General features: G+C 44.8%; 1 protein-coding gene across 2 annotated transcripts in view; it reads left to right on the top strand.

Moving 5' to 3' along the window:
* Positions 1-27406, top strand: part of RHBDF2 (rhomboid 5 homolog 2) — a 125939-nt gene that overhangs the window by 51396 nt on the left and 47137 nt on the right. For both annotated transcript variants that reach the window (XM_069752090.1, XM_069752089.1), the window contains one exon: positions 10834-10954. The gene's annotated coding sequence lies outside the window, so the exon portion shown is untranslated. The remainder of the gene's footprint in view (positions 1-10833; positions 10955-27406) is intronic.

Raw genomic sequence — 27406 nt, 5'->3', positions numbered from 1 at the left:
TTCTGTTACCCTTGGGAAAATAAAAAAAATTGGGGGTGAAAATATAATTTTTGTGAAAAAAAAAAAAAATATATGATTTTTTATTTTTACGGCTCTACATTATAAACTTCTATGAAGCACTTGGTGGGTCAAAGTGCTCACCACACATCTAGATAAGTTCCTTAGGGGGTCTGCTTTCCAAAATGGTGTCACTTGTGGGGGGTCTCAATGTTTAGGCACATTAGTGGCGTCCCATCTCAATTTCAGTCAATTTTGCATTGAAAAGTCAAATGGCGCTCCTTCCCTTCTGAGCTCTGCCATGCACCCAAACAGTGTTTTACCCCCACATATGGGGTATCTGCGTGCTAAGGACAAATTTTACAACAAGTTTTGGGGTCCAATTTCTCCTGCTACCCTTGGTAAAATAAAACAAATTGGAGCTGAAGTAAATTTTTTGTGAAGAAAAGTTAAATGTTCATTTTTTTTTTTTTTAAACATTCCAAAAATTCCTGTGAAACACCTGAAGGGTTAATAAACTTATTGAATGTGGTTTTGAGCACTTAGAGATGTGCAGTTTTTAGAATGGTGTCACACTTAGTTATTTTCTATCATACAGACCCCTCAAAATGACTTCAAATGTAATGTGGTCCCTAAAAAAAAAATTGTGTTGTAAAAATGAGAAATTGCTGGTCAACTTTTAACCATTATAACTCCCTAGCAAAAAAAATTTTGGTTTCAAAATTGTGCTGATGTAAAGTAGACATGTGGGAAATGTTACTTAAGTATTTTGTGTGACATATCTCTGTGATTTAAGGGCATAAAAATTCAAAGCTGGAAAACTGTGAAATTTTCGCCAAATTTCCGTTTTTTTCACAAATAAATGCAGCTAATATCAAAGAAATTTTACCACTATCATGAAGTACAATATGTCATGAGAAAGCAATGTCAGAATCACTTGGATCTGTGGAAGCGTTCCAGAGCTATAACCTCATAAAGGGACACTGGTCAGAATTGTAAAAATTGGCCCGGTCATTAACTTGCAAACCACCCTTGGGGGTTAAGGGGTTAAATTCTTCCTAAACTTTAAACTATGACTAAAGGATTGGCCATTTTCTGGTTATTGTTGACCAACGATTTTGCAATAAGACACTTGCTAATATGAACTTTCTTGAATTTTGTCACCAAATATGAAAGCGGGTAGATGAATGTGAGGTCGGACAGATGAGTGGGTGGTCGGGAGGATGCATGCACCTTATCACTTTAGGGGCCCTTAACTCCTGCATATAATGTGCCACAATGGGGCAGCGGCGCGCCAGCAGCATCTGATGTCACTTATGCCGGCCCCCCTCTGCTGCGGCTATACGATGTAAGTAGCTGCGGCTGTGAGTGACTGCCCCTGTTCTTAATAAAGTAATTAGCCCAGGCCCCAGCGTGACAGGCCATTTATACAGTGGCTCGACTGTCCTGCCTCAGCGCAGCGTGTCTCACCCGGTACGGGTCCCCCCACTTTGCTTTTGCTCACTGGGCCCCATACACCAGTATGCAGCAAATCTGTTGCAAGACTTCAAAATACAAGCCATGTTGATTTTACTTTGTACTCCCTGATCCTTTATGAAAGTTTCTCATTCTCCAAGCACCTAGCCTGATTGACAGCTACTTTATGTTCCTCCTCTCCGATATCTCCCTGTTCAGTACAAGCTGCAGGTATCCGGAATGTAGACCAAATATACTTGGATTCATGAGGTCTCACCCAACAACTGGGTATTTCAATGTAATTAAACCAGTCTCATCTGGTCAGAGATCTACGGTATTTATTAATATATCCAATTTGTACTGTAAAATCTGGTGACATATCTTCTGTAAATATGATATGCAGTCCTTTGGGGAGTCGTGCATGCTTAAAGTGGTTGTTCCCTTTTCAGAAAATTCCGATACCTGGGTGCAGTATATTGTAAAGCAACAAAGAAAAAACCACTTTATTCGCACTCCCTGGATCAAGTGCTGCACCTCCACCTCTGCTCCTGGTATCTGATAGTGGCTTCTGCACTGTTGCCTGAGCTCAGCGGCACTGAGCAAGGTATTCTGTCTACACAGTCAGTGCTGCTGAGCTCATAGATTGGCTGCCGCAGTGTCAACATGATGTCATCGTTGCAGACCATATCAGACACCAGGAGCAGAGGTGGAGACTCATCCTGGGGACATTGTGTAAAGCGTTGTCTTGTTTTTTTTTATATCACAAACTGCAACCTGGCACTGGGATTTTCTTAAGGAGAACCTGTCGGCAGGATTTTAAGTAAGCTTTGGTCATTGTCAGGTTGGCGCTGTTACGCTGATTAAGATATTTGGGGTGAAGAAATCCGTCTTGTGGTTCTTGTGTAATCAGTGTTAGAAGTTTTCAGTTAATGAGATGCCCATGCTCCAGGGTATGACTGTAGGCAGAGTCTTATCTTGGTGCTCTAAGCCAGAGAAACCAAGGAAAGACCTGCCCACAGGCTGCCCCAAAGCACAAACATGTTCCTCATCTTAGAGACAGACTGTTTGTTTTTGGGGCGGCCGGTGGGCAGATCTCTTCCTGGTTTTTGTGTCGTATAGCAGAAAGATAAGACTCTACCTACAGTCCCGGATCATGGGCATATTATTACCTGAAAACTTTTAACACTGATTACACAAGAACCACAAGACTGATTTCACCTACGTATAATTTTAATCAGCATAACCGCATCAACCTGACAATTCATGTAGGTTACATATCAAAATCTTGCTGACAGGTTCGCTTTAAAGGGAACTACCCCTTTTATATTCCTATGGAAGCTGGGTGAAACCAATTTTGTCACCCTAATGTCTACCAATAGCTTACCTGTAGTTGACCTTCTCAGTTCAAGGAAAGCTCAATAAATGATCATGTAGAACAACTTCTCATTACTGCTTGGGTTTGAATCACTTTACAAACATGATATTGACAGCAAATGACTGTAATGAGCAGACCTGATTAACATAGTAGAGCTGTTGTCTGTCTGTAGTGGGTGATGCCATGTGGCTCTTTGTCTTTCCAGGATTTGGGCAGTGCCAGGGACACTGGCTCCTTTCTGCCTTCCCCCGCTCCATCTGGGTCCCTCCCTTCCCCCCACCTCATTCACGCACTAAGGATGTGAATAAGAGACCATTGTAAAGGAAGGGGTTCTGACTTGGAAGGATTCCCCAGTATGTGCTGCACAACAGCCTGATTTATGTGGATCCCAGCTGGAGCATAAGGCACTGGCCTCTAAGCAGAGATGTTGAGACAGCAGAGTGTGACCTGTGGTCCCTTTTTTTTTTTTCACTCTTCTTTTCCCACCAGACAGCCTGACTTCATAATTTATGTAGTTTGAGATGGTTTTGCATGTTCCTTGCTATTATTTTGTCTGTGGACTACGGAGACTTGGTTTTGTTTTTCTCCACCATTCAGGCTGACGTATGAACAGTCTGCGAGTGGGATATTGGAAAGGATGAAATCGAAGGGGATTAGAAAAACATAGCTGCTTTCTTCCAGAAGCAGGACTACCCCACGGGTTACATTTGCTGTTATTCTGCTTGGCTTTATTGCAGTGACTGGAGCTAGGCTGAAATGAATAACACATTTTAGATTGGAGTCGAGCTAATTTTTTTAATTTTTTTTAAAGCTTCACACTATCGTTTTTTTTTTAATTAATTTTATCTCAAGAGCGGTGCTGTTAATCTAAAATCCCTGGTCCTACTCTCTTACCGCCATCTTCACCTTCTATCACCACTGCTTCTGTCTGTCTCCAGCAGTTTGTGACCTGCTGGATCGCTCCAGTGTTTCATGGCGCGCTCCAGTGTTTCATGTCACTCTCATAAGCTTGCATTGAGCGCTTGTGGCGTAACTTCTGACTTCCAGCCAATCAGAAGTTGCGGTCACAAGATGGTGTTGCGGTCCCGGAGTGGCGACACAAAAGAATAAAAATGCTGAAAAGTTAAATAATATAAGACCAGGTGGGCAAGGGACCTTACATTACTCCACTCCACTCCACTACACCACTCCAGCACTGAAAAAAAAACACTGGAGTGGTGCTGTAAGAAAGCAGCCATGTATGTCTTATTCTCTGGCAGTGTCTTTTTTTACTGTTCTACATTAACTTAAACCATGTAAGCTGTCATTAAATATCTGTGGAATGTTTAAAAATAAAAAAAAACTCAGGAACAGCAAGAATGAAAAAAGAGTAAAAATGGGTCAGTTTTCACATAGTGACCTCTTTACAGGGGTTTTTAAATATTTATGCCCTTTAGTTTTTTCCCTCATCTTCATCAAAGAGTCACACCTGTTTTTTATTTTTCTATCGACCAAGCTCTATGAGGACCTTCGGTGGGCCGCCGGCTTCCATGGCAACCTGCTGGCATCCAGCAATTGCAATAGTGTGATGTTGGTGTCAGTGGGGCCCATATTGCTGACCCACCTGGAGTGTGCCTTTTAAATGACGCGGTTAATCTGTGACATAATTTAAGTGGTTAAATAGCAGTGATCGATGTTAGACCCGTTCACTGCTGCTAGAGGCAGGAGTATGAGCTTGCCATCTATAGTGCAGGCTCCGCTCATGGGCCTGTTACATACACCTGCTCCTGACATGCCATACATATATAGCTGATATCGCTACGGGTTTAAAGAAATCAGTGGCTGTCAGTAGCCCAGCACACACCCACCAATCTGCTGTTTGCAGTTCCCAAGTGGGCCAAAGGTACACATTGTACAGAACCAAAACAGCACAGCTACAGTACCTTATCACGGGCACTACAGTTTCTGTGCTGTTCTGGATCCATGTGTTACTTACAGCCATCCGTCTGGAGCTGCAAATAGCTGATCGGTGGGGATGCAGGTTGTCTTATATTCTTATGATATTGATGACCTATAGTTCATCAATATAAGGTAGTAAAATAAATATACATATATATATAATAATCTCTATCACTGTTACTTTGACTTGTAGGATGTAGGCCACCATTATGATGTCCGCTTGTGATGAGCGAGTATACTCGTTACTCGAGATTTCCCAAGCACGCTCGGGTGATCTCCGGGTATTTGTTAGTGCTCGGATATTTAGTTTCTGTCTCCTTAGCTGCATGATTTACGGCTGCTAGACAGCCTGAATACATGTGAGGAATGCCTGATTGTTAGGAAACCCCCCACATGTATTCAGGCTGTCCAGCAGCCGCAAATCATGCAGCTGCGGAGACCGAAACTAAATCTCCGAGCACTAACAAATACACGGAGATCACCTGAGCGTGCTCGGGAAATCTCGAGTAACGAGCATACTCGCTCATCACTAATGTCCACCAGTTGGGCATATGATTAGTAGATGCCTTCCTGAAACCACTCCCTGGGTTTTCTATGTGTGCGTATCCCAAATCCCTCCATTTTATTGGAGCAAGGCAGATGACGCCCATGACCTGGCTTGTGTCCCAGGGCTTGGACCATAGTCCGCCATCACTTTGACGGGAATCTTATGTCTTCAGGCAGGATAGAAATACAGTGCTGCTTATCATCTAAGAGATTGGCAGACGCTGTGGCTTTGTGAAGACTTGGATGACATTCGGTACAGTAGAGGACTTAATTATCATGTGTCCCCCCCACCACCACCACCATACTGTGAATTGATGCTCTGTCCTAGCAGAACAGGCTCACTATGAATGGAACATTTTCAAGAACAAGCGATTAAAGCTGTTTTTATTCTTTTGATAAAAATTCCCTGACTGGTTAACAGAAGGACCCTGCTGAGATGAGGCGCCGTGATGGCCGGCTATGTGCTCATAGTGGTGATTGTGAAATAATTCAGTGTTTCATCACATGATATGGCTGTGTCATTTGCCGTTATGTAGGAGTCACGTCACCTATTTCTTGTAGCAACTTACAGATTGTTTACTCTTGAATGTTCCTGCATTTTAGAGAAATCATGATTTACCAACCGAGCCAGGAACGGGAGGACTAGTCCTCTGGGCTACATTCTTCATCCGTCTTGGCTTAGTTGACACTTCTCTCTCTATATTTGCGTATAACAAGGGTGGGGAATCTTTTTTTTTTTTTTTTTTTTTCTCTTTTTCTCTGCGAAGGGCCATTTGGATATTTATACCATCCTTCGGGGGCCGTACAACCTCCACCCACAAAGTACATCCTGACTCTGGCACTGGTTTCAGGACGTAATCTTTCATTGCATGCCCTTCAGTGTTCAATAGTGAACACCATGTGTGTGCTAACAGGGCAAGAAGAAATTAATGAGCTGGTGGCAATCAAAATACACCTCCCTGCCCAAGGATGCGTGCCCTGAGAATCTGCTCGGAGGCCTGATAAAAGGTCATCGAGGGCCGTAAATGGCCCTGGGGCCTGAGGTTCCCCACCCCTGGTGAATAAGGAAAGGCCTGTCAATCAAGCCAGGCAGTGAGCCACCTGTCCCTATGTCATGCTGCTTGAATCTTCTGAAAGTTTCTCTTTAAGACCTTAAAAGTGTAGGTTAGAGTGTAGAAGGGTAAAGCGTGCCCTATAAGCATAGTTCATTGGGGTGTGTTGTGTAAGATGGCTTCTTAAATGCGCTTATATGTCCCATGTTGTAATCATTCTGCGCACATCTAAGGAATTCATTTGGATGTACATGTAATGTCTTACAGATGGGCAGGGAAGATAAGGTTTCTGTACAATTGTCTATCTGTCTGCTGAACCAGGCATGATAAGTGTAGTATAGTGCTCAGAGCCAGATGTTGAGCAGACTATGCAGCTGGTGTATAGATATGTCCTGTTGCATCATTTAACCACAGCCGCGCTGTTCCACTGTATTTCTGCTTCCCTATACAATCTCTTAATTTTGGCACAGAATCAACTGTTTCACATGCAAAACCACGTGGCCATTATGATCGGCAGCTCTGTCTCTGTTTTCCTGAAAGATTAGGTGATTGTGGTCCTTCCATTGCTTCCATGCACAGAGGCACAAGGCTGCTGTGGTTAAAAGCTGCAGCATGACCCTCGCATGTGAGCACAGTGTAAGGCTAGTTTCACACTAGCGTTTACCTGATCTGCGGCGGGCTGCGGACTTCCTCTGTGAAGCCCCGCCCTCCGCCGCACCTCCGCTGCTAGCTCCGCCTACATCTGCATGCGGCCCGCATACCTATATTTAACATTAGGTACGCAGGTCGTGCGGCTGTATGCAGATTGTGCCGCATCCGTCGTTTATACATGTACTTCAATGGGTAATATATTAACTTATGGTGGTTTCTGATGGTACTTGTAAATAGTGCAAAATCTTCATCATAGAGAGAGAAAAAAAACGCTATGCCCTGACAAAGTACTCTTGTTCGTACCGCTATAGCCTGATTTTGCAAGTAGTGTTAAATAATCCTCCTAGGTGTGTGATGCCCCCAGAGGTAGAACAAGGAATATGTAATTTTTTTAAATGACTTTTATTTTAACATTTTTCTATAAAAATGATGACGCTTTTACTGTGGACCTCTTCGTTTTAGTATATGGTTATCACATATCATACTTGAAAATTTGTCAGTTTCCTGAATTTTGGCTCCATTGCAGGACACCGTGCTCACGGTCGGAGCTGCAGTTGGTGGATTTTATGTCAGTGAACTGATCGTTTCTTCTCCCGGTCATTTTAGTACAATAGGGCTATTCTCTATAGAGCGGTGACGAGCACCACATTTACTGTACTAACAGCAGCAGATTTGCTTTAGATTTTTTTTTTTGTATTAACCCCTTTAACTCCCAAGGGTGGTTTGCACGTTAATGACCGGGCCAATTTTTCCAATCCTTTATGAGGTTATAACTCCAGAAAGCTTCAACGGATCCTGATGGTTCTGACACTGTTTTCTCGAGACATATTGTACTTCATTACAGTGGTAAAATTTCTCTGATATGACTTGTGTCTATTTGTGAAGAAATGGAAATTTGGCAAAATTTTTAAAATTTCACAATTTTCCAACTTTGAATTTTCATGCCCTTAAATCACACATTTATGTCACACATAATACATAATAAGTAACATTTCCTACATGTCTACTTTACATCAGCACAATTTTGGAACCAAATTTTTTTTTGCTAGGGAGTTGAGGGTTAAAGGTTGACCAGCAATTTCTCATATTTACACCACCACATCACATTTGAAGTCACTTTGAGTGAGGGGTCTATATGATAGAAAATACCCTAAAGTGACACCATTCTAAAAATTGCACCCCTCAAGGTGCTCAAAACCACATTTAAGAAGTTTATTAACCCTTCAGGTGCTTCACAGGAATTTTTGGAATGTTTAAAAAAAAAATTAACATTTAACTTTTTCTCACAAAAAATTTACTTCAACTCCAATTTGTTTTATTTTACTAAAGGTAACAGTCGAAATTGGATGGCAAAAGTTGTACAATTTGTCCTGAGTACGCCGATAACCCATATGTGGGGGTAAACCACTGTTTGGGCGCATGGCAGAGCTTGGAAGAGAAGGAGTGCCGTTTGACTTTTCAGTGCAAAATTGGCTGGAATTGAGATCGGACGCCATGTCATGTTTGGAGAGCCCCTGATGTGCCTAAACATTGAAACCCCCACTGGTGACACCATTTTGGAAAGTAGACTTCCTAAGGAACTTATCTAGATGTGTGGTGAGCACTTTGAACCCCCAAGTGCTTCACAGAAGTTTATAATGTAGAGCCGTAAAAATAAAAAATCATATTTTTTTTTTTTCACAAAAATAATCTTTTCTCCCCCAATTTTTTATTTTCCCAAGGGTAACCGGAGAAATTAAACCACAAAAGTTGTTGTACAATTTGTCCTGAGTACGCTGATACCCCATATGTGGGGGTAAACCACTATTTGGGCGCACAGTAGAGCTCAGAAGGGAAGGAGCGCCATTTGACTTTTCAATGCAGAATTGGCTGGAATTGAGATCGGACGCCATGTCGAGTTTGGAGAGCCCCTGATGTGCCTGAACATTGAAAACCCCCCAATTCTAACTCCAACCCTAAGCCCAACAGACCCCTAATCCTAATCCCAACCATAACCCTAACCACATCCCTAACCCTGACATACCCGTAACCCTAATCCCAGCCGTAAACATAATCCAAACACTAAGCCCCACTCTAGCCCCAACCCTAACGCTAATGGGAAAATGGAAATAAATGCATTTTTTTATTTTATTACTTTTCCCTAACAAAGGGGGGTTGATTTACTATTTATAGCGGGTTTTTATGTTTGGCAGATGTCACAAGCTATAAGACGCTTTTTATTGCAAAAAATATTTTTTGCGTCTCCACATTTTGAGAGCTATAATTTATCCATACTTTGGCCCCCAGAGTCATGTGAGGGCTTGGTTTTTGCGGGACGAGTTGACATTTTTATTGGTACCATTTTCAGGCACATGACTTTTTTTTTATCGCTTATTGTTACGATTTTTGGGAGACAGAATGAACAAAAATCAGCTATTCATGAATTTCTTTTGGGTGGGGCATTTATACCGTTCCTCGTGTGGTAAAATTGATAAAGCAGTTTTATTCTTCGGGTCAGTACGATTACAGCGATACCTCATTTATATCATTTTTTATGTTTTGGCGCTTTTATACAATAAAAACTATTTTGGATAAAAAATAATTATTTTTGCATCGCTTTATTCTGAGAACTAGAACTTTATTTTTTCGCTGATGGCACTGTATGGCAGCTCGTTTTTTGCGGGACAAGATGACGTTTTCAGCGGCACCATGTTTATTTATATCTGTCTTTTTGATCGCGTGTTATTCCACTTATTGATCAGCGGTATGATGATAAAGCATTGTTTTTTGCTTCGTTTTTTATTTATTTTTTTACGGTGTTCACTGAAGGGGTTAACTAGTGGACAGTTTTATAGGTCAGGTCGTTACGGACGCGGCGATACTAAATATGTGTACTTTTTATTGTTTTTTTGTTTAATTTACAATAATAAATGTATTTATTGGAACAATATTTATTTTTATTATGTTTATATAAATTTTTTTAACTTTCCTTTACTTTGTCCCAGAGAGGGACATCACTATATAGTGTCAGATCGCTGATCTGACACTTTCCAGAGCACTGTGTCAGATCATCGATCTGACAGGCAGTGCAGGAGGCTTGCCGATGCCTGCTCTGAGCAGGCACTGACAAGACACCTCCCTGAAGGACCCCATGGCCATCTTGGATCCGGGAGGCCTGCAGGGAGGAGACAGGAGAAGACCCTCAGAACAACGCGATAACATCGCAATGTTCTGAGGGTCTTAAGGAAGGACACAGGGAGCCCCCTCCCTGCGTGATGCTTCCCTATGCCACCGGAACGCTGCGATCTTGTTTGATCGCAGTGTTCCGGGGGTTAAAGTCCGTGACCGCGCCGTAGTGCCGGATGTCAGCTGTGGAGTCTGTCAGCTGGATGTCGCATATGACGTACTATCCCGTCGATGGTTATACGGGCCAGGTCACCTCGATGGGATAGTACGTCTGATGTAAGCACAGAAACATTTGGATTCCCGTAAGCTTTCTTTCCACGTGGAGTGCTTTAGATGTGATGTGTCACGTGTTGCTGCTAGCTTTTCCATGGTCAGAACTGTACTTTGTAACATACCCGTTTGGCTGCCCTCATCTGTGTTGTGCCTTGATCCAATGAAGGGAAACCCTGGTATTCCATGTATGTATGATGTAGTTATTCTCCCACCCTAACCCACCAACCCTGACCTTCCAATAAACCACAGTGCCCTACTCCCTTAACACTTTCAGTGCCAGGCCACTTCCTTAAAGCTGCGGTGTGTTTACCATGAACTTTTCATATGTTCAAACACTTGTGTAACTTCCTTATCTTTTTTTTTTTATCTCTCTCTCTGCAGCGTGGAGCTACTGGAAACCAACCGAATATCTTAGACAGAACTGGAAATAGCTAATGCCTAAAGTGCACGAAGAAGCCCCCTGGTCAAGAGCCGGATGAACTTGGGCAGCACTGACAAGCAGGTACCACCCTATACATCATTTGGGGCTTGGCATGATTGTTTTTATGTCCTGCCGTCTGATGCAAATGTAGCTCTTTGAATGACAAGTCCAGCAATACCTTTACATGGCCAGTCCATTCCTCCATTTCTGAGAAATCAGTGTTTGACTTGATATGCTATTGAGGCTGTAGATCTGAAGCCTCTGTCACTCCAGCTCCATTCCCCTCCAGCGCCGCCTCCTTCTGTTTGACCGACAGCTTCTATGCTGTGCGACTTCAGGCAAAGGAGCCGTCAGTCAAGAAGAAGTTGACTCTGGGAGAGGAATAGAGCTGCGGTGACAGGTGTCAGATCTACAATGGCTCTTAAGCCCAATTTTGTATATCAATTCATACACTATTTTCTCAGTACAGTAAAGCGGACTGGTCATGTAAAGGTATTGCAGGACTTGTATTTGAAAGGGCAGTTCAATCCTGTTGACAGATTCCATTTAGAAAAAAAACTGCTTACAGATTCCCTCTACCTCATCTGACAGCAGCTTGATGTAGGAAAAGAGACCCTGAATCCAACGATGTATCACTTCGTTTACTGGGTGCAGCAGTTGTGATACAATCAGAGCTGAGAAAGCTGACTCCACCCACACAAGGCTCTCTATGCACATAGTGTATTGACCGTGAGCTGCTTATTACAGGAGGGGGTGTGATCGGACAAGTGTTCTCTCGACAGCTAGTCACAGCAATGATTTCCTGGAGATAAAACCTTCACTGTCAATAAACAGTACACGGGCTGATAAGTGACACGTTGCTAATTTCTGTGTTTCTATTCTTCTTCGAGCATGTATAAGATGCAGTAAGTAGTAACTATAACATCTTGGTGGAATGCCACCTGAAATTTGGGGTTCCTAATGCTGAACCACTGCCAGTCTCTCTTACCAAGTGGTACCCACATGATTTACTTCATAATTTTCATAAGTCAGTAGTGCAGCTGTGGATTGGTACAGCGAGAATGAAAAGGAACCTGTCATGACTAGTGATGAGTGAATATACTCGTTACTCTAGATTTCCCGAGCATGCTCGGGGGTCCTCCGAGTATTGTTTAGTGCTCGGAGATTTAGTTTTTCTTGCCGCAGCTGAATGATTTACATCTATTAGCCAGCTTGATTACATGTGGGGATTCCCTAGCAACCAGGCAACCCCCACATATACTCAGCCTGGCTAGTAGCTGTAAATCATTCAGCTGAGGCGATGAAAACTAAATCTCCGAGCACTAAAAAATACTCGGACACCCGAGCGTGCTCGGGAAATCTTGAGTAACGAGTATATTCGCTCATCACTAGTCATAACAAAAAAAAAACTTATGCGCTCTGCAGGATGTCATTTAAGCAGCTATGGAGGCTATTAGGGTATGTGCACACGTTCAGGATTTCTTGCAGAAATTTCCTGACAAAAACCTGACATTTCTGCCAGAAATCCGCATGCGTTTTTTGCACGTTTTTTTACGGAGCTTTCCCAATGCATTAAATAGCAGGAAAAGCGTGAAAAATCCACAAAATTAATGAACATGCTGCTTTTTTTTTTACCGCGATGCGTTTTTTTTGCGGAAAAATAAAAGCATCATGTGCACAAATATTGCGGAATGCATTCTAAATGATAGGATGCATATGCATGCGTTTTTTTATGCGTTTTTATCACGTTTTTATAGCAAAAAAAAAAAAACGTGAAAAATCCTGAACGTGTGCACATACCCTGACAGTGTGCTCACCACCACGTGGAAAGCACTGACTGCTCACTGCAATCGGCAACTGCATGGAAAACACATCTTCATTTTCACACTGTAGCTGAGTAGTTGAAAAAAAGCAAATATTTAAAACTGTACTTGCCAGTAGACACTAGGGATGTAGGTAACTACCTTTTAGAATTTGTTGTTTTTTTTGTTTATTTTGTTTTTTTTTACTGGAATCCTTTAATTCGTACACGGTTTTGGAAAATTGATAACTTTTTATTATTATACAGTTGCTAAAACTGTAATATCCCTTTTAAAAGTCTCTGTTGGCTACGTTTTGCTTTCCTTAAGTAGACCAAATCTTCAAAAGTGATGGTAATAAGGCTTTTTATTATTCACATCGCTCTTCAACACCATACCGGTGTCTTTATTAAGTGAAAAAACTATGACATTTGTTTTTTTTTTTCACTTGATAAAGACACTGGTACAGGGTTTCAACGTGTTGTGAATAAAAAAAACCCTTATGATTGTTGAAGAATTGGATTACTCCAGCAGCGTAGCCCACCTAACATGTTTCATCCAACTGGATCCAACATTTCATGGAGCCATGGGACAGCGGCAGCTGTGTTTCTTCATGCCTACATAGGAGCCGTGCCTGTCCCATCTCCACCAGGTGAGCGTTACTCAAGCACTTACCCACTCTCCCTCCGTCACCCAATTCTGCGCTCTGCTCCCCACATCTAGAGTTCTTCCTTGAGTAGACAGCACATTTGTTTCAATCTTCTTCTCATTCTCTTCCTATTTCTCCCTTTGTTACAATTTTTTTTTTTTTTTTAATTTTACACAGAGTACCAACTTTTCAGGCATTGGGGTTGAACTTTTTGGTTGTCATGCCAAAGTTTTTATTAATTAGTCTGAACTAACAGAATTTCAGGCTACAAAGGTAGCTATATTCAATGAATGCAGATCTGACCAATTCATGCAATATTTCTTTTATTGTGTACGGTGCTTCACAGTGGCAATTAGTTTTCAGTTCTATTGCTGAGATGATATAAATATCATTTGGTGCTTAGTATGGCAGTTTTGGTTCTGTAGAATGGACACCACTCATATAGTATAGGATAATGTACAGTACACGATACTTGTGTTTTCCGCTGGTGTCACATTGGTAATTAATAATAATAATAATAATCTTTATTTTTATATAGCGCTATCATATTCCGCAGCGCTTTACAGGTTGCACACATTATCATCACTGTCCCCATTGGGGCTCACAATCTAAATTCCCTATCAGTATGTCTTTGGAATGTGGGAGGAAACCGGAGTACCCGGAGGAAACCCACACAAACACGGAGAGAACATACAAACTCTTTGCAGATGTTGTCCTTAGTGTGGTTTGAACCCAGGACTCCAGCGCTGCAAGGCTGCTGTGCTATCCACTGCTGGTAATTGTTAGTGATGAGCGAATATACTCTTTACTTGAGATTTCCCAAGCATGCTCGGGTGTCCTCCGAGTATTTTTTAGTGCTCAGAGATTGTTTTCATCGCCGCAGCTGAATGATTTACAGCTATTAGCCAGGCTAAGTGCATGTGGGGGTTGCCTGGTTGCTAGGAAATCCCCACATGTAATCAAGCAGGCGAAGAAAACTAAATCTCCGAGCACTAAAAAATACTCGGAGGACACCCGAGCGTGCTCGGAAAATCTCGAGTAACGAGTACACTCGCTCATCACTAGTAATTGTGTGAATTTTGGTGCTCAGGTGATTTTGCTGGGTCACATTCAATATACAAACCACATTTTACACTACTTGTTCTCATGCATGCCAGGATTAATTGCAGATCAGAAGTAGGATTATCATATGAATACATTTCAAAAACCTGACCGGCACATCCAAACATAGACTAAGTGTGAACAGGTGCTGAACCCAGAGTCGCCAACTCGTATATAGTTAAGTAAATAAGGCAGCACACTGCAGTGCTAAAACATGCAAACTTGAAAACACGAAATTTGAACTGCATTACTGCACTAGAGATGCCGTAAAGGGGCTACCAGGTACACATAAAATTGGCCATTTTTATGCGCTAAAAGCTCTCATTTTTCATATTTCTAGTGCAGTAATGCAGTTCAAATTTCGTGTTTTCAAGTTTACATGTTTTAGCGCTGCAGTGTGCTGCCTTATTTACTTAACTATATACGAGTTGGCGACTCTAGGTTCAGCACCTGTTCACACTTAGTCTATGTTTGGATGTGCAGGTCAGGTTTTTGAAATGTATTCTTTAGCCTTCTGATCGTGCACTCCACCTCCTAGCTTCAGGTGTTTTAATTACAGCAGGTCCAATACCCCTCCACAGAGAGAGAGAATTTTAGTCTAAGAAGAGGTTTCACATGTACCCATTCAGATGGAGACGTTTATTCTCAGCGAGGTAAGGCAAGTTTAGGACCTGGTATAAGAGAGATGCCGTAAAGGGGCTACCAGGTACACATAAAATTGGCCATTTTTATGCGCTAAAAGCTCTCATTTTTCATATTTCTAGTGCAGTAATGCAGTTCAAATTTCGTGTTTTCAAGTTTACATGTTTTAGCGCTGCAGTGTGCTGCCTTATTTACTTAACTATCATATGAATACAGTTAGGTCCAGAAATATTCGGACAGTGACCAAAGTTTTTGGTAATTTAGCTGTTGACTAAAACCTATTCAAGATACAGTTATATAATCAATATGGGCTTAAAATGCAGATTCTCAGCTAGAATTAGAGGGTATTTGCATCTTAATAGGAGAAGGGTTCAGGAATTACAGCTTTTTAATATGTAGCTGCGTCTTTGTAAAGGGACCAAAAGTAATTGGACAGTTATCTCAAGCTTTTTAATGTGCTGCATGGGGTGTTCCTTCGTTAATTCATCATCAATTAAGCAGGTTAAACCAAATCCGCTGTGCACATGGTGCGGAAAATACCGCGTGGAAACGCTGCGTTGTATTTTTTGCAGCATTTCAATTCTTTGTGTGGAATCCACAGCGTTTTACACCTGCTCCTCAATAGGAATCCGCAGGTGTAAAACCGCAGTTGAAATCCGCACAAAAAACACACGAAATCCACTGTAAATCCGTGGCCCCGTCTTCTGTCGTGTTAGGCCGTGAGCGGAAGCCCCGCCCCTTCCGGCCGCATCATCGACCAGCGGGCTCCCCCCTTCATCCCTGGGCGAACGCTAGGGGGAAAAATCTAGGCCCCGGCTTCTGTCGTGTTAGGCCGCCGGCGGAAGCCCCGCCCCTTCCGGCTACGTCATTGTCCAGCGAGCCCCTCTTTCCTCATCCCTGGAGCAAACGTGGAGGAAAAATTTAGGTCCCGGCTTCTGCTTCCCATAGGCTGCGGACTGAAAAATCCGCCATTTCCGGCAGAACCACCCACCTAGGAAGCGCTCCTTTTTAAAGGAACAGCGCGGTTGTGTCGCCCTGTGACAGGTTCCACAGGACGGACAGGGACACAGGACTGGGGTAAGTGCTACTCCCCCCAGCCTGACAGCTGCTATATTTGTTTCTGCAGCCTTTCTAAAAACACTGTTTATAGCATCAGCAGGGTCACCATGTCTAGAAGGACCAAGTCTCATACGGTTTTATATACCACATGTGTAGCCTGTCGGTCCGCTTTTCCGCATGCCCAGAGTAATCGTCTTTTGTGAGGCCTGCGATTCCAAACGCGCTCAGGAGCCCTCCCCTGCACTCACTGGAGCCTCGACTCAGGCAGAAACTGTAGTTTATTTGGACTTCCATGACAGCACTACGAGAGAGGGGATCTGCCCTTCAGGAACAGGAAACCTACAGATACAAAAGGGGGGTACCTCTCCCATGCATCAGTTGGTTTCCTGTTCCTGTAGGGACAGGATCCTACAGATGAATCCTAAGGATCCCAGGCCGGCCGGCCGAATCAGGTTGCCGGGGGGGTCTCCTACCTCGGCCGGTGCGGGAGTCCCTGGAGACGCCACGGTGGTCCTGGCTGGACTGCACGTCGGTGGCGTGTTGCAGCAGGGAGCAGAGTCCGGAGGATTTCTGATCTCCACTAAGCGCCAGCGCTGGTAAGTATAGCTGCCCCTAAAGGTCCATGCGACGGTGCAGCGGGGTGGCGAGGTACCGGTGTCAGGAGGTGGACGCTGTCCGGAGCGCTGCTGTATGTTCCTGGCGTCCTGCACCGCTCTCAGCGTGTGCTGGAGCATTTCTGGGCTGCGGTGATGTCGGGGGCGGAGTCAGCGGGCGCTTCCGGGTCGCTGGGTGACTGCGCATGCGCAGTCGATCCAAGATGGCAGCGCCCATCGATCCTGAACGCCGGATTCCTCGCAGGCCCCGCTGACCTCCCAGCTGCAGCCTGAACAGCAGGGACCAATGGGAATGGCGCCAGGCAGCCTTCTGACCGGAATTCAGGTGGATTTAAGCAGGTGTCGGATTTAGAACCCTGCTTTTGGCCACATCTTCATCATGGAGAGTGATGGTTATCAGCAGCCACAGCTGCTGGATGAAGTGTGACAGAAGCCCATGGAGAAGGAGCATGTCAGAAGTGACCAGTCCAGTCGTATGAGCTCATCCAAGCAGGGATCAAGAGCATTGACTGGGAAAGAACCCCCTAGTGTTCCAGTACCTTTTTTGGCGTACGCTGGTAAGTGATCTGCGTGAATGTTCACTCAGTGACACGGGCCCCTTATACTTTGTACTTTTCTTCCCCTAGAATGACAAAGACGAAACATAAGGAGTGTGCCCTCTGTGGAATCCCTTTTCCAGATTCTTATCCCAAAAAATTATGCGCCCCCTGTATACAGCAGTGGTAGGGGTTGAGTGACATCAGGTCAGATAGAAGGTTATCACCCTTGTTGTCCTCCCCTAGGTAGCGGAAGAATCTGCGAGTACGGCTAATTTAAAGGAGATGATCCGTTTGGAAGTAAGGGAATCCCTGCGGTCTCTATCCCAGGTGGGAAGTTCAAAGCATAATGCTCCCTTGATCTCTGATTCTTTGGAGGAAGAAAGAGAGGAAGGTTCCTATGGCTCTATTCCCTCTTCGTCGTCATCAGAAGAGGACTCTGGACGATTTTGTCTACCTCTGGACCAGGTTGATAAATTAGTTAAATCGGTCAGGGGTACGATGGGCCTACTAGAAGAGCCTAAAACGCAACTTTCCAGACAGGAAATAATGTTCAGCGGGTTAGATCATAAAAGACGTAGATCCTTTCCGGTGAATGAAAAAATTCAGAATTTAATTCTCCGGGAGTGGAAGAAACCGGAAAAGAAAGGTTCGTTGCCACCAGCATTGAAGCGCAGGTATCCCTTTGAGGATACAGCTGTTGATACCTGGGACAAGGCCCCTAAATTAGATGCTGCTGTGGCGAAAGCATCAAAGAAAGCCTCACTACCATTTGAGGACATGGGGACCCTTAAAGATCCTCTTGATAGGAAGGCAGACACCTTCCTTAAAGGTACCTGGGAAATGGCGGCCGGATCTTTAAGACCGGCAGTGGCCGCAACATGTATAGCCAGATCCTTAATGGTCTGGCTAGATCAGTTGGAGTCCCAACTTAAAGAAGGCGCTTCCAGGAATACAATCCTGAATGCGCTCCCAGTAATTCAAGATGCTACTGCCTTCCTGTCACACGCTTCGGTGGATTCAGTTAGAATGGCGGCTAGAGCAGCAGGACTCTCCAACGCGGCTCGTAGAGCCTTATGGTTGAAGTGTTGGTCAGGAGACATTCAATCAAGATCCAAGCTCTGCGCTATCCCATGCAAAGGGGAATATCTCTTCGGGCCAATATTGGATGAGTTACTTGAGAAAGCAGGGGATGACAAGAAAAAGTTCCCTAATTTGTCATCCGCGTCTTACCGTCGTCCTTTCAACAGAAGGAGATTTGGTCGCGGAAGAAGACGCGCATCCTCACCTTCTAGAGATAATTTTAGATGGGAGGATAGACGCAGGAGAGGTACGGGCGACCTGTTTTGCCGTTCTCAAAAGAACGTAAAAAACCAGACCAATGACTAGCAATCCCTGTGGAAGGAAGATTGGCAGCCTTCTCTTCCGCATGGTCTGACATCACAAATAGTGACTGGGTCCGAGGCATAATATCAGATGGTCTGAGACTGGATTTTAATCACTGGCCTCGAGATAAGTTTAAATTGACCCCCTTACGTTCTTCCACCCTTGAACAGACAGCTTTGGAAGCAGAGGTCATGAGTTTATGCCTTAAAAAAGTTCTGATTGAAATCCCAGAATCAGAGAGGAAGAGGGTTCTATTCTCCTCTATTTCTGATTCAAGAACCACATAAATCATTTAGAACTATCACAAATCTTAAGTCCCTTAATGAGTTTCTGGTTAATAAAACCTTTAAAATGGAATCAACTTACAATCTGGGACACTTTAAAATATTCCTCACAACTGATCTCACCCTTTTTACCCCTCGCTCCCATTTGGGGTAATACCCTATTCCCCCCAGGCGTGGGATCTATCAAAAGTTTTTATAGATGGGTCGAAGCCGGCATAACCAGGGTTCACCAGCTGTTCAATATTGATGGGATAATCCCATTCGCGGCTCTACAGGAAAAGTACCACTTCCCCTCCGGAGAAATCTTTCGATACTTACAATTAAAAAACTTTGCCAACTCCTTATTAAAAAATTCTACCCCTCCTTACTCCATGACCCCTTTTGAACAAAAGTGTCGTCAAAACCCACATGCCTCGGGGATTATTTCTCTCCTCTACTCATACATTAATGCCCCTTCCCATAGGCATTGTTTGAAATATACCGTTCGTTGGGAGTCGGACATCGGATCTACCCTGACAGACTCGGAATGGTCCCAAATTTGGTCCTCATCTACTGGAGGAATGTTAAACACACTCATGTTAGAAACCAACTACAAAGTGTTAACCCGATGGTATCTGACCCCCGCTAGAGTAGCTAAAGCTGTGGCTAACCACTCCCCAAATTGCTTCAGAGGTTGCAATTCAACAGGAGACATGTTCCATATATGGTGGCTTTGCCCGATTGTCAGAAGGTTCTGGATTAGGATATACCATTTGGTTTTTTCCATAGCGAACATTAACCTTAAAAAAAACCCATGGGAGGCACTACTTAACAAGCGCATCCCCAACATCCCTAATCATACCCGATCCCTTATCTCATTTATATTTTTAGCAGCGAAACAAATCATTGCTTTGGCATGGAAAAAACCAAACTTAGACTTTTCCGCGGTCAAAACACGCCTCACCTGGTACATGATCAACGAGAAATTGTCGGCTATACTAATGGACAAAGTTGGAAAATTCGAGAAAATATGGCTCCCCTGGGCGGAATACACCAACCATACCCCTTTTGCCACACCGGTACTATACCCAACTAACTACATTCAGTCGGATTCAGAATAACCTACCAAACCCTTTAGACGTTATACACCTCTTTACTCGGGTTCCCCTCCCCCACTCCCCCTTTCCCTTACTTTGGTTAGGTTGTATGATTGCATGTCAGTTAACCACATGCACTATTGTTCAGATTGTATGTAAAGACTTATCCTGATTTTTTTTTTTTTTTATTATCTTGATTATCGCGTAAATGTAAACCGAAAACTTTCAATAAAAATTTATTGTTTAAAAAAATGGAATCAAACACTGCTTCATGGTAGTTGTAGATTTAAAGGATGCATACTACTCCCCTCTTATCTCCTCTTCCCACAATCGCATACAAGATTTCTCTCATGCTTCCCCCCTACTCTAGAACTCTCTACCACAACATATCAGATTCTCGCCTACCATCGAAACCTTCAAAAAGAACCTGAAGACCTACCTCTTCCGACAAGCCTACAACCTGCAGTAACCACCGATTGACCAAACCGCTGCACGACCAGCTCTACCCTCACCTACTGTATCCTCACCCATCCCTTGTAGATTGTGAGCCCTCGGGGGCAGGGTCCTCTCTCCTCCTGTACCAGTTGTGACTTGTATTGTTCAAGATTATTGTACTTGTTTTATTATGTATACCCCTCCTCACATGTAAAGCGCCATGGAATAAATGGCGCTATAGTAATAAATAATAATAATACTATCCTGTACCTATCCATGAGGACTTCCAGAGGTTCCTAAGGGTAGCGGTGTCTATGGGAGGAATAGTTCGCCATGTTCAGTTTAGAGCTCTTCCCTTCGGCCTTTCAGCAGCACCAGGGTGTCGCTGAGGTCATGGCGCACTTACGAGAGTCTAATATCCTCATTATTCCTTATCTGGATGATTTCCTTATAGTGGGGAATTCAGCAGACCATTGCCTTTCACAAGTAAAGACAGCTACGACCAAACTAGAACGTCTGGGCTGGATTATAAATTCTGAAAATCCAAATCCCGATTACAGCCCCTAAAAATTCCGAGTTTCCTAAGGATGTTATATAAATTCAGAGACCCAACAATGCTGTCTTCCACCTGATAAATTATTGCATATTCAACAACAGGTGTTAAAGGCGATTAATAAACCATCCATGACCCTTAGACAGGCTATGTCACTATTAGGATCCCTAACTTCGTGTATTCCCGCCGTCCGTTGGGCCCAATTCCACACCAGACCTTTACAGTCTGAGGTACTGGATAATGATAGAGCCTTACAAGGGTCCTTGCAGGGTCAGGTGATATTGAGTACAGTAGTTCTTACATCTCTTAGATGGTGGCTAGAAGAAGACAAACTGTCGGCAGGAGTTCCCTGGGTGACACATGTGACTCGTGTAATAACAGACGCCAGCCCCGCGGGGTGGGGGGCACACATGGGTGACATTGTAGTTCAGGGTCTATGGGACCCCCAAACGTCAGCCTCTTCCAATCAAAGAGAGTTAATGGCGATTGAATTTTCAGTTAAGAAACTCCTCGTATATCTACAGGGTCACCATGTCAAGATCCTCTCGGACAACCAGGTGGCGGTAGCCTACGTAAATCACCAGGGTGGAACACATTCCGAATCTCTGATGGAAGTAGCGGACCGCCTGCTCCAGACAGCAGAGAGCCATTTACGATCTTTAACTTCACTGCATATAAGAGGGAAAGAAAATATAAAAGCAGACTTTCTAAGCCGCAACACCTTAAGACAAGGGGAATGGTCTCTGAACAGAGACATCTTCGATCAGATTGTCCGCAAGTGGGATCATCCAGAGGTGGACTTATTTGCCACCAAGGACAACAGAAAAACAAGAAAGTTCTGTTCCCTAAATCCCAGGGAGAATCCGTTGGCAGTGGATGCCTTCCTGATTTAGATGGGATTTCCGATTGGCTTATGCGTCCCCCCCGCTGGGCCTATTGCCTCTTGTGGTCAGAAAGATTAGGTAGGATCGAGCAAGAGTCATACTGATCGCCCCATTCTGGCCCAGAAGGGCCTGGTTTGCCTGGCTCAGGACCATGTCGGTGGAAGACCCCTGGGTACTTCCGGACATTCCGGATTTACTCCATCAAGGTCCGATCAGCCATCCACAAGTGAAGGGACTCCTTTTGACGGCATGGAGTTTGAGAGGTCGTTGTTAAAAAAACAGAGGTGTTTCCCCAAATTTAATTGATACCCTTATGAAGAGTAGAAAACATATAACAACAAAAATCTACTCTAGAACCTGGAGGAAGTTCCTGGCCTCTTCAGATGTTAATATTGAAGAAGGGATACCAATTAACCAGATTTTAGAATTCCTGCAGAAGGGATTGGAGCCAAATCTTATCTACAAGTACACTAAAAGTACAAGTCTCAGCCCTAGGGGCCCTGTTTTCTTGTAACATTGCTAATAACTATTGGGTATCAAAGTTTATTAAAGCATCTTGTAGAGCTAGACCCATACACAAGAATAGGTCGGTGCCTTGGGATCTCAATTTAGTCCTTTCAGCCTTGACTACGGAACCGTTTGAGCCCTTACATTCAGCCTCAGTTAAGTTATTATCCCTCAAAACAGCATTTTTAGTAGCAATAACATCTGCTCGTAGGGTAGGGGACATACAGGCGCTCTCTAGACTTTCCCCTTATACAGAGTTTCTACAGGATAGAGTAGTCCTCAAACCAGACCCGGCCTATTTGCCAAAAGTGGCCTCACATTTTCACAGATCACAGGAGATAGTATTAGAAGGATTAGGGAGAAATGACGGTAAAACTAAGGAAGAGCTACTCCATACATTGGATGTCAGGAGATGCCTGTTAGAATATTTCGCAGTCACTGATGCTTGGAAGAGGGATAATGCGTTATTTTTGTCCTTCCAAGGTCCTAGAAAAGGGCTAAAGGTACCGTTACACTAAACGACTTACCAACGATCACGACCAGCGATACGACCTGGCCGTGATCGTTGGTAAGTCATTGTGAGGTCGCTGGGGAGCTGTCACACAGACGGCTCTCTCCAGCGACCAACGATCAGGGGAAAGACTTCGGCATCGTTGAAACTGTCTTCAACGATGCCGAATTCCCCGGGTAACCAGGGTAAATATCGGGTTACTAAGCGCAGGGCCGCGCTTAGTAACCCGATATTTACCCTGGTTACCATTGTAAAAGTTAAAGTACTGTTTTGTTTTTTTTTTACTTTTACAATGGTAACCAGGGTAAATATCGGGTTACTAAGCGCAGCCCTGCGCTTAGTAACCTGATATTTACCCTGGTTCCCAGTGAACACATCGCTGGATCGGCGTCACACACGCCGATTCAGCGAAGACAGCGGGTGATCAGAGACCAAAAAAAGGTCCTGATCATTCCCAGCGACCAACGATCTCCCAGCAGGGGCCTGATCGTTGGTCGCTGTCATGCATAACGATTTCGTTAACGATATCGTTGCTACGTCACAAAAAGCAACAATATCGTTAACAAAATCGTTATGTGTGACGGTACCTTTAGAGTATTGAAGTACACACTAGCGAAGTGGATTAGGGAGGCTATCTCTCTGGCTTATACTGCAGGTGGAGGTCCGGCTCCGCAGAATCTGAGGGCGCATTCCACCCGGGCCATGGCTACATCCTGGGCGGAAAGATCTGGAGTATCAATCGACCAGATATGTAAGGCAGCCACGTGGTCATCCCCTTCCACCTTTTTAAGCACTATCGGTTGGACTTGGGGTTCTCCTCTGATCTGTCCTTCGGGTTAAGGGTGCTACAAGCTATAGTCCCTCCCTAAGGTAGCTTACATCTCTGTAATTCTCTCGTAGTGCTGTCATGGGAGTCCGAATAAAGCATTAAGCTACTTATTGGTAGCGGCATTTTTCGGAGGCCCATGACAGCACCCTTAGTTCCCTCCCTATTCACGTGGGGGTTGCACTTCCTATAATGTATATAATGAGATAGATAGCTCTCACGTGTGGTATCTAGTTACAATGCTATGGATTATTTTTGTATATAAACTGTATATAATGTATATTTGTGTGCCACTAACCGCGGTAGTCCTGTCAGGCTCTGAAATACAACTGATGCATGGGAGAGGTGCCGCCCTTTTGTATCTGTAGGTTTCCTGTTCCTGAAGGGCAGATCCCCTCTCTCGTAGTGCTGTCATGGGCCTCCGAAAAATGCCGCTACGAGTAAGTAGCTTAATGCGTTCTCTCCCGGAATGGGTCACATCCTTGTCGCAATCTATGGCGTCCCTAACAAAGGCAATCGAGTCCCTTCAAACTCCGGCTGGGGCCAGGGACAGCGGTTCTTCTGCCTTGGAGAGGTCTTCCGACTCACTGGAGCCTCTGGCTTGCAGGGGCTGCGCTCTCACTAGGCAGATGCGGGGGAAACTAACCCACACAGCGTCTCTCGGTCCATCAGGTGCATCTGCATCCTTGAGTTCCGCCTCTCGTTCACCCTCGCCAGCGGAGATTAGTGAAGGGTCCCTCAATTTAGAGGCGCCGGATTATCAGGAGTCAGTAGACAGCCTAATTGAGGCCGTCAACCAAACCTTGGGTATAGAGGATGAATCTACCTTGGCCTCTGGTCATAAGGTATTGTTAAGGAGGATCAAGCAGCGTCACAGGGAGCGTCCGGACAGGCGTTTCTCGGGACAGAAGGCTCTAAATGCAAGATACCGTTTCGCCCCTGAGCTGCGTAAGAAGTGGGCAGAATCCCCTTCGGTAGATCCACTGGTTTCTCGTTTGGCCTCTAACACGCTGCTATCCCTTCCCAACAGCTCCTCTATTAGGGATCCAACTTATCGGCTCATAGAAAGTTTGGGTCATTGAGTTTTTGAGGCCTCAGGTTCAGCCCTCTTTTGCGGCGACTTGGGTAGCTAAGGCCATGATTTCTTGGTCATAATCTTTAACGAAGGCTCTACAGGAGAAGGACCTACGAGCAGAATTAACGGAGATGTCAAATCAGATAGCTCTAGCTGGGAGCTACCTGATCAATGCATCTTTGGATGCAGTGAACTGTACGGCATTGGCTGCCGCAAATGCAATTGCCATTAGAAGGGTTCTTTGGTTGAGAACTTGGTGGGCGGATTCTACCTCGATAAAATCCCTTACGACTCTCCCATATCGAGGTGGTCGATTATTTTGGGAAAAACTGGATCAGCTCATCTCTGATACCACAGCAATTTTCTCCCACAGCAAAAGATTAAACAACCTTTTCGCCGCCAGTTTCAGGCTCGTTTCAAGTCCTTTCATAACACCAGGTGGACTCCAGCATCAATCCCCATTGGCCCAGGTTGACCTAATCAGGACAGAGATCATCAGATCTCCTACAGGGCCAACCCATTGGGAAGAATGTGGTCCCAGCTGCCAAGATCAAGGGGATCTAGGTCCCGTAGGTTTTCGGCCAAATGACTGGAGGCGGTCTCCGATCGCCCCACCGACAGAGTAGGCGGTCGTCTACTCTTGTTTCATCAGTCCTGGCTCACGGTGGTTCACGACAGGTGGGTAAAAGAACTGGTATCCTCAGGGTACAAGATAGTTTGTCAGCCATCCCACATGCCGATTCTTTCCCTCCCGCCTTCCCAGTTCAGAATCCCGGGTACAAGACCTATTCAAAACTGTAGAATCCCTTCAGCTCCGCGGGGTCATCACTCCAGTTCCGAAGGAAGAGAGATTTCAGGGGTTCTATTCCAACCTGTTTATAGTTTACAAAAAAGACGGAACTGTAAGGCCCATTTTGGACCTGAAATGTTTAAACTGGTTCGTCAACATTTTTCACTTTCGAATGGAATCTCTCCGGTCGGTCATTGCGGCAATGGAAAAGGGAGAATTCTTAGGCATCTTGAATATCTATTGAAGCTATCTTCACATTCCCATATTTCCTTTGCATCAAAAATTTCTACGTTTTCACCAAGGTCATGGCAACAGTGGTGTCCATCCTGCATTCTCGGGGCATACTCGTCTTGCCTTCTTTTCGGGCCTGCGAGGAAAATGTCAGCTAGGGTGGCTGGTGAATCTAAAGAAATCGTCCCTGGTACCATCTCAGAAAAAAGGTTTGACAATCCTGCCCCGGGACAAGGTCCTGACCCTCCAGCAAGAGGTGAGGGTCCTTCGCCGGCCGATCTACCATACAATCTGGTTCTGCATGAGGGTCTTAGGAAGGATGGTGGCAGCAATAGAGGCAGTGCCATTTGCGCAACTCCCTCTTTGTCCTCTCCAACATGCACTTTTGGCAGCATGGGACAAGAATCCGTGCTCTCTCAACCTCAGGTGCCGTCTGTCTCCCCAGGTCAGACAGGCTCTCGCATGGTGGTCAACGAGTCCTTCTCTACGACAGGGGAAGCATTTTCCCCCAGCCCATTGGCTGGTAGTCACGATAGACGCCAGTCTTCTCGGTTGGGGAGCAGTGTTTTGCCACCACACAGCCCAGGGACGCTGGTCCTCGCGGGAGTCAATCCTTCCGATCAATCTTTTGGAGACTCGTGCGGTTCGGCTGGCTCTGCAGCATTTTCATCATCTTCTGGCAGGCCACCCTGTCCGGATTCAATCGGACACTGCCACAGCGGTGGCTTACATAAATCATCAAGGGGGTACCCGCAGCAGGGCGGCCATGCACAAGGTAAAAAAGGTCCTCTACTGGGCCGAGAAGAATCACTGTGATTTCAGCAGTCCACATCCCGGGTGAGGAAAACTGGGCTGTGGATTTTCTCAGTCGTCAGGGCCTGGCATCCGGGGAGTGGTCTCTCCATCCCGAAGTTTTTCGGCAAATATGCCAGCGCTGGGGAACCCCGGACGCGGATCTGATGGATTCCGGGATGAATGCCAAAGTACCCAGGTTTGTCTCTCGGTATCGAGATCCACAGGTGATCGCCGTGGATGCATTAGCTCTACCTTGGAACCAGTTTCGTCTCCCATATCTGTTTTCCCCCTCTGGCACTGCTCCCGAAGGTAGTCAGGAAGGTCAAGACGGAGGGAGTCCCAGCAATCCTGGTCGCCCCAGATTGGCCTCGTCGGTCATGGAATGCAGACCTAGTGCAGCTGCTTGCCGAGGTTCCTTGGCGGCTTCCAGAGCGCCCAGATCTACTGTCTCAGGGCCCAATCTACCACCAGAACTTAGGGGCCCTGTGTTTAACGGCCTGGCAATTGAATCTTGGATTTTGATGCAGGCCGGGTTTTCCCAAAAGGTTGCCGCTACCATGATTAGCGCCCAGAAATCTGTCTCCGCACGTATTTATTATCACACCTGGAAGGTTTTCCTTTCATGGTGCAGAAAGCGTGGGCTTCCCCCACTACGCTTCTCCATCCCTAACATTCTTGCTTTTCTCCAAGCCGGCCTGGATTCGAGGCTTGCACCAAGTACTCTCAGAAGACAAATATCAGCCTTCTTGGTTCTATTTCAGCACAGGATCGCTATCAATT

The sequence above is a fragment of the Ranitomeya imitator genome, chromosome 2, assembly GCF_032444005.1.
Source record: "Ranitomeya imitator isolate aRanImi1 chromosome 2, aRanImi1.pri, whole genome shotgun sequence".
Lineage (NCBI taxonomy): Eukaryota > Metazoa > Chordata > Amphibia > Anura > Dendrobatidae > Ranitomeya > Ranitomeya imitator.
The sequence above is the reverse complement of the archived record's forward strand: the minus strand, read 5'-3'. Positions and strand labels throughout refer to the sequence as shown.